The sequence below is a fragment of the Mustela erminea genome, chromosome 7, assembly GCF_009829155.1.
Source record: "Mustela erminea isolate mMusErm1 chromosome 7, mMusErm1.Pri, whole genome shotgun sequence".
NCBI classification, from domain to species: domain Eukaryota; kingdom Metazoa; phylum Chordata; class Mammalia; order Carnivora; family Mustelidae; genus Mustela; species Mustela erminea.
Genome location: NC_045620.1, coordinates 79763758 through 79771393, shown reverse-complemented (window position 1 = coordinate 79771393; position 7636 = coordinate 79763758).

Below are 7636 nucleotides of genomic sequence, written 5' to 3'. Positions count from 1 at the left end.
TGTGCTGGCTGGGCAGCCTGCCACTGTTAATCATTTTTTATCATTTGGGGGAGTCCTTTAGGCAGAGGTGGTATGTGGATCAGACCCTCTCTCTCTCTGGCTTTGGAGGCAGTAAAGTTTAATGATTAGGGGGGAATACTGTGGAGCCAGACAGCCTGGGTTCAAATTCTGCTCTACCGCTGTGCAAGGAACTCAGTTTGTTCCTTTATAAAATAGGCCAAATAAGAGTATGTACTTATTGCATAGGATTGCTGTAAGTTTGAGTGAGTTGATGCATATAACACACTTAAAGCAGTGGCTGGTAAACCATGAACACTCAATAAATGCTCATTTTTATTATTAGCCAAAAATACACAGCCCATAAGCAGATCTCCAGGGGGAGGGGACCTTCTTGCTCGTGACAACTCAAACTCTGTGAGTGGTACTTAGTCTATCTATTATCATCCCTGAGAAGCTTCTCTGGGCTTTTTTTTTTTTTTTTTTTTTTTTTTTTAGCTGCCCTGGTAGTTGTGTTCAGGCACCTTCTTATCTAAATAATTCTTTCAGAGTGGGGTCTCTGCCTTATCTTTTCTACCCATTCTTTCAACAACAAATATAATAAATTCTTATTAAACATTTATTTTATGGTTGATAAATTGTACACTCTGGTCTTTTCTAATAAATTCAAGCTCTTTGAATGAATATCCTTCATGAAAGGAAAAATTTCTGTCCTAGGATAAGATCCTGATAATTTTATGCTTTCTATAAACTCCAATTTAAAAAAAACCAAACACAACACTCTACCAGGACCAAAACTATAGTGTAAAGATACAGTAACAAAACAGTGTGGTACTAGTTCAGGAAAAGGATATATTGAGTAATGAAACAAAATAGAAAGCCCAGAAATACAGCCAGAAATATGTGAGACTTTATGAAATTGTAAAGGTGATACTACAAAGCAATGAAGAACTGGTATATTAATCAGTGGTGTTCAGATGCTGACAAGTCATCTGGAAAAACAAATAAACTTGGATCCCTAAATGTAAAAAGAAAATGTAAGCCATAGGAATATAATTACAAAAAAATGATATTCAATTAAAGCAGACATTTTTTAGTATGAAACCACAGGAGCTATAAAAAACTAAGTAGTTTGATAACCTAAAATTTGAAACTTCCAAATGGCAGAATATTATAAAAATTGGAAATAAACATGGGTAGCTGATTCTACATAGCAAAAATACCATAAATAAGTGAAAAAATTACTAACTAGGAAACATCTTTTAAACCTATATTTCCTTAATATGCAAAGAGCCCTTTCAAATCAGTAAAAAGACAAATATATATATATTTAAAGATTTTATTTATTTATTTGACAGAGAGATCATAAGTAGGCAGAGAGGCAGGCAGAGAGAGAGGGGGAAGCAGGCTCCACAGAGAGCCCAATGCTGGGCTCCATCCCAGGACCCTGGGATAATGACCTGAGCTGAAGGCAGAGGCTTTAACCCACTGAGCCACCCAGGCGCCCCAAAAGGCAAATATATTAATAGGAAAACTCAAGAGTAGACATTTCAAAGAAAAAGACATATAAGTGGCCAGTAAATATATTAAAGATTATCTTGTAGTTTCTAAATAACAGAAAACCATTTATCATTTTTACTTAACTAATTGGTAGTTTCGAGTCTCATAATGCCTGGTTTTTCCAGGGTGTTGGGTAGCAAGCTGTCAAACATTGTTGGTGGACATGTAAATTGGTACTATTTTTTAAAAAAGTAGATTGGTAAGGGGCGCCTGGGTGGTTCAGTCGAGGGTCTGATTTCGGCTCAGGTCATGATCCTAGGGTCCTGGGGTAAAGCCCCACTTCAGGCTCACTGCTAGGCAGGAAGCTGCTTCTCCCTCTCCTACTCCCCCTGCTTGTGTTCCCTCTCTCAGTGTCTCTCAAATAAATAAATCTTTAAAAAAAGGTAGTTTGATAATATCATAATTCAAGCTGTGCATTTCTATTGACATAGAAATGCCCTTTCCAGTAATTTATCCTATGTGCACTTGTTGGATATGTGTACACGTATATATCTTCATACTTATAAAAATGAACATTTAACATGCACCGTTGCTTACAATAGCAAAAATTGGAAACAACCTAAATTTCCATCAGTAGGGGAGTGGTTAAATAAATAATCATACTTTGATACAATGGAATTCTTGTACAGCTGCTAAAAAGAATGAAATAAGTGTTTCTCTCTCTATTTTTATAGAAACTTGTCCAAAATATTTTAAGAGAAATAGTAGTGAAATAGTATGTGTAGTATGATCTCACTCATGTAAAAATACTTGTATGTATTATATTCTTGCATGTGTGTATCAGAGTTTTGGAAGGATGTACATACAAGGAAGAGTTAACAGTTTTTACCTATGTCAGTAGGACGGGAAGAGTGCTGGTAAGGGAAGAGAGATCCTTGAGCTTTTAACTTTGCACCCTTCTAAACTCTTTTAGTTTTGTTTATAACAAGCGTGTATTTCCTTTAACATAAAAAAGTCTTAAAATCTTAAAAATTGTATTGATGTCAACACAATAGCAATATCAATAATATTTTAGAAAATATTTAATATCACCACCATGTCCATTTGTATAGGTTGTTTGTTCTATAAATCCAAATCACAAAAAATATTTTTCAGAATATATTTTAACACCACCATCATGTCCAGTTGTACAGGTGGTTTATTCTACAAATCCAGATGGCATCATTCACAGAAATAAACTCCACAGCCATCTATGTCATTTATTTTAGTCCGTGAAGTCCACCATGGTCTTTTCTTTGTTAGGTCAACATATATAAAGGTTTTGATCTCCACAAGACATCACTCCTGAACCAGCTCCACAGAATCCATAGATGCAGGATAAAGGCTGAAGCACAGTAGGTACCTATTTCAATCGGTGGGAGACTGAGGAAGAAAAAGGGAGGGAGAATAAGAGATTAAATGAGAAGACTTTGCATGGGCTGGCATTGATGGGTGCCATGAACTGGGGCGTAAGGTAACTCAGCTCTGGGGACCTATCACTTTATTCTTTACCTGTCCTAGACTCTAGTTCTTCTGGAATACCATTTGAAGGAGGAGAGGCTTGGCATGGAAGGTCCCTCACCAGCTGACACATTTCCTTTTCTTCTCGCATACCCTTTCTTAGGGCCATTCACTAGCTGCTGGAGAACAATATAATCAGGCCTCCCATTTGTGGGCTGCTTTCTTCCGCGATTTCTATTTCAGGTGGCTTCCCTTCTGCCTTGCCTTACCTTGCCCCAGTGCTGGCATCATGCTCTCAGATCTGAAGGAGTGGTGTAGAGTTTCTTCCTTCTCTTCCTTCTGTTCCTTTGTTCCTCTTCCATGCCCTCTTTGGTCTGCTACTCAGAAGGCTACTTTGGGCACGCTTGGCTTTCAGGGCTCATCTCTGTGTCCAAAGACACGCCTCCTCTTTGCAAGGTGTTCTTTCTTGTCAGAATGCCATTGGTGTCAAGCTTACTCTATATTAGCTGTGGCCAGCATCATGGTTAACTTGGAGATGCATGTGCGTATTTAAACCCAGAACTGACCAAAATTAACTTTCAGTAATTTTAGTCTTTTAGATCCTGGCAGCTCTACTCTCAGGCTCCACCATTCTTGAAAATAGGTTGCCTGTGGATAGTGAAACTTGTAGTTGGTTAGTGGCTCTAATTACACCCGTGATTCAGATGACAACTGGTGCAGAATGACTCTTGCCATTGGGCGTGGAAATCACCGTGTCGACCACCTCTGGCCTATACCCTTTCAATGGCTGTATTCTCCCAAGTTCTGGAGGGTTCAAGCTATGGTGTCTTTCCCCATCATGATTTTTCTCTGTAAGTCTTCAAAGATGAAGAAAGGAGTCAGGAACCTGAATAAGCAAGAACTGGAATTTTGATCCAGCTCAAAATCATTAAAATATTTTCGTCTGGATTAATGCCCTGCTGGTGGTATCTTTCTTTAACTATCTAGGGATAAAATCCAACCGGAATAAGAATAATTAGAAAAAATCCCACTCGAGCCGCCAAGCATCCTATCCTCATCAGAAACTTGGCAGCGTCATTCTGGGGTGGTTTTGTAGAGCCCTGTTGGGAAGCAGAGGTCCAGAACCATGCTCTTCTCTAGTTTTCCTCCCCAAGCTAGGATTCCAGCATGAAGAGTCTGTGGTACTTTTTCCTCTTGGTGCTGTATACTTGTTATTACTTCATCTTCCGTTTTCCCTTTTTGAAGGTTTAAGTAATGTACCAACATGACAGTAGAAGACAGTCTTATGAAAAGGGTCCTTTTGCAATGGAAGTGGCGGTGGAGGGCAGGGGGTAGAAAAAACTGAACAAAGATATGAAGGGTGGGGCGAACGGACTTTGTGCAGGTAGGCATTACCACTCAGCAGAGCCCGTCTCCAGGAATCACTGGACTAGAGGCTTCCTTGGCTTTTAGAAGCTTCAACAGGATGTCCTGAGCCTGCCCCCCCCCTTTTTATTATCGTGAAAGAATCTGGAAGTGGGGACCCAGACCAGGAACACCCACCTTGCCTACCCAATCTCTCTGTTCCTCCTATGTCAGGGACACACTGGACCCATCCTACTGTAATGGAGGTCTTGAGAGTTTGTGCAGTTTGAAACAACCTTTCTTTTTATAAATGGTGACAACTAGGTGCATAAGAAATGCTGTTTCCCAGGTTGATCTTCTTGTTAGCAGAGAGAGAAGAGAGGTCCCTGCAGCTAGAACCCGTGTGGAATCTGGAGTCATTTTTCTTAGTTACTTAACCTGGCATTACAATAATGGACAAGGCATTTGGCCCTCTCTGGTGAGGTGAAGGCAGGTTTCTACTAGGTTCTGGTGATAGGGGTAGGAAGAGAAGGTATAGTAAGGATTCTGTAGGAGAAACTGGGGGATAGAAACCGGAATGAACCTCCATTTGAAATATGCCTAGACACTGTTCAGTGGAAATGATTGTTTTAAAGCTGGCAACTGGAGCACAAACTGTTACACAGTGGCTTAGGAGCATGGTCTTAAAAATAAGCACGGAAACTGTTTCTTGCCCAGACAAATGTTTTCACAACCACAAAGATGGTGGTAGGAAAGCAGACAAAATTGGCATTTATTTTTTCTATGGGGTTGGTAAGAATTAAAACGTAAATAAACTAGGCTTGCAGATAAGGAATTATTTCCAAGGCTATCCTAAGATAACCTTTCTTAAGGGAGGTGGGACTGGGATGCAGGGTTGTGGTATCCAAAGACAAGAAGAACAGTAAATCCAAGCGCAATTTTCTCTTAAGTGTGCCCTGTGTCTTTGGCCTTGAAGGACAGAGACTCAGAATTGGTCCAGTGTGATGCTTCATCAGTCATAAAGATTTAATTACAGTTCTTATTTGACCAGGATTGTAACGTGAGGTATGTAAGTATTTACTGGGATTCTCTGTCATCGCCTCTCACTTTCTCCCCTTCCTGCCCACCTTCCTTTGGCCCCCCTTGTTCAAAGGATGACCAGTTTTGAATTACGGTAATAGCTGCACTCTTGGTTTAGGACTAACCTCCCTGAAATTTTCAGGACCACTAATTTGTGGTTACTCCAGTGCTAGAATGAACTTGGCGCTCTGGCCTTTAGACTGGCAATGCAGTAAAAGTTTAAAGCGAAGACTGCCTCAGAGCCAAAAGAAAAGAGGAGATTGAAACCTAAAGGTTATCCTGAAATGCACTTTACTGTTATCTATGAGAACAAATGAGTTAAAAAAATTTCAAATACCAGAATACCCTACAGGGAGGAGATATAACTATTAAAGGGCTGTTATAGCTGCAATAAATGTAGGAACAATAAAAATAAATTGATGAAGTAAATGTCAGCGCTGTTCCCCTGAGCTGCCCCCACACCTTTGTCCAAAAGTAGAACATCTCCAATTACAGAGGGTGGAAACAGCCTTCAATGACAATATGACAAGGACAGAACACAGAACGCTGGCACAGAGAACACAATTATGCACAGCCTTGAAAAATTGTATCATAGCACAATGCATGGGAGAAATCAATTAATGATGCAGGGCTTCCACTGCTGTCTAATAATTCTAGAAAGGGAAGGAGGAGGGGGGGAAAAACTCCATACACCCAGTGCATCAAAAAGGTGACCCTTAAGTGAAAGTCTACATAATACCAGAGGTCAGTCTTCAGAGTTTATAGCATCTGAAATACTCTTTTTTTTTCCTTCTCAATTTTTTTTCCCCTTAAAAAAAAAATCTAACAGTCTTAAGGAGGCATTTAAGTAAAAGTCACTTCTTCTCTGGTTAAATAGCCTTGCAAAAGAGAGTTCTTTGGTGGAAAGGGCAGGGATGAGCAAAGCATGTGGCTGTCGCCGCAAGCCCACCAGCTGAAAGGGGAAAGGCAAAAGTTAGGCATAAACACAGTGGAAGGTAGAAGGTGATTTATCTTGTGCAATTTACAACAGGTGCTAAACATTACGAAAACCAGAGCTATTAAGCAATCAAATTAAGCTATAATTATAACCGAAGAAAACTGTACAGGAATTCTAATTAATTCAAATCTGAACATGTCCAAGAGGAATGCTCCAGCAACCCCACTTCTGAATAAAACAAAACAAAAATAACCCTTGGATAATGCCTTCAGATTGCACAGGAAATTAAGAAATACTTCTCGGCTGGAATATTCCAGGCATTCCTTACTAAATGGTGAGAGAAATTCCCTGCAATGCCTGAGCACTTGGCTTTTCAGGTACACACCATATAAAGCATGTAGTTGGGGGGCCCTTAACTGGGCAGGATTTGAAGACAGAGCGGACCGAGGGATTCCACCGTACGTCTAAGTACTTCAAAGGGTCTGAAGGGTTAGCTCATTCTTCTCTCCTTTGAAGGTTTCTCCCAGGGCATCTGAGCCTTTTAAAGAACTATTCACACTCCCCTTTTATTTTTTATTTTTTTGTGTCTTTGGACCAATTCCATTTTCTTTTCAGCCACTCCTCTTCCAGTCCTCAATCCCAGTCTTTCCACCTGACTTGAGCTTTCTGCTTTTCTTCCACCCCAGGGAGCCCTGGGGTGTCAGAAGACAAGGGCAGGGTTTTCTGTTGGATATGCCTGAACAATGCAAGTTGTGTCCCATTAAGCCACAGATGTTGCGGGAAGAAGGGGATGTTTAGGTATTTGAATAAGATTTCCAACCCAAAGACTGAACCATTTGACTAGGGTGCTTATTTCCCTAATTCATGATTCTTTAATTTTAACAGTTTAGGAACAGGAACAATGAAAACAACAGTGACAGCTAACATTTATCAAAGCTTATTACGTACCAGATATTGTACTGAATTCTTTACCTTAATTACTTCTTTATCTCAAGTAATTCTCTCAACCAGTCTCTGAAGGAGGCAGTCTTAAAATACCCATTTTACAGAAGAAGAATCAAGGCCCACTGTCGACTGTTAAATAGACTATAAAACAAAAGCCCCTTCCTTTTTATTCAAGTGATGCTCTTACAGTTTCTAAATAATTTAACTTATTTAAATAATAATTTTCTACATAATTTAATGCAAAATATCTTTGTTTTTTTCTCTCACAGGTTAGAGTGGTGGGGAGTGTGGGAGGAAGGAGAGTGATTTTCTCAGGGTAAGTTTGCCTTCCGG